Below are 408 nucleotides of genomic sequence, written 5' to 3' on the forward strand. Positions count from 1 at the left end.
TTTGACGTCGCCCCCCCGCCCCCCTGAACTCCCCCACGGCTCCGTTTCGCAACGTGTGGCTGCTGGAAATCTGATTTCCTCCTTGTCCTGACTTGTTCAGCTTTAGCAACGCTGAGGTGAGTAGAAAAGGCCCTGGGAAGTGAAGCTCTGAGGGGGTGAAGCCACCAGCTCCACCATCCTGCCACCGTGGCCAGTGTGGGCTGCTGGTGGGCAACCTGCCCGCGGGGCCGAGAGCCGCTGCTGGGGGCTCGCTGCCCTGCGTTGGCTTTTCCCAGCTCCCAGGGCTTGGAAAGCTGGATCTGCCCCACTCGAGGGGCTGGGCTGCGTGGAGGGGACCCCTCCCCACCTCCAGGGGCTGGTGGGGGTGTGGTGGAACAGGAGGAAATGGGTGAACTTGGCCACGTGCAC

The sequence above is a fragment of the Merops nubicus genome, unplaced genomic scaffold (genome assembly GCF_000691845.1).
Source record: "Merops nubicus isolate BGI_N331 unplaced genomic scaffold, ASM69184v1 scaffold32137, whole genome shotgun sequence".
NCBI lineage: Eukaryota > Metazoa > Chordata > Aves > Coraciiformes > Meropidae > Merops > Merops nubicus.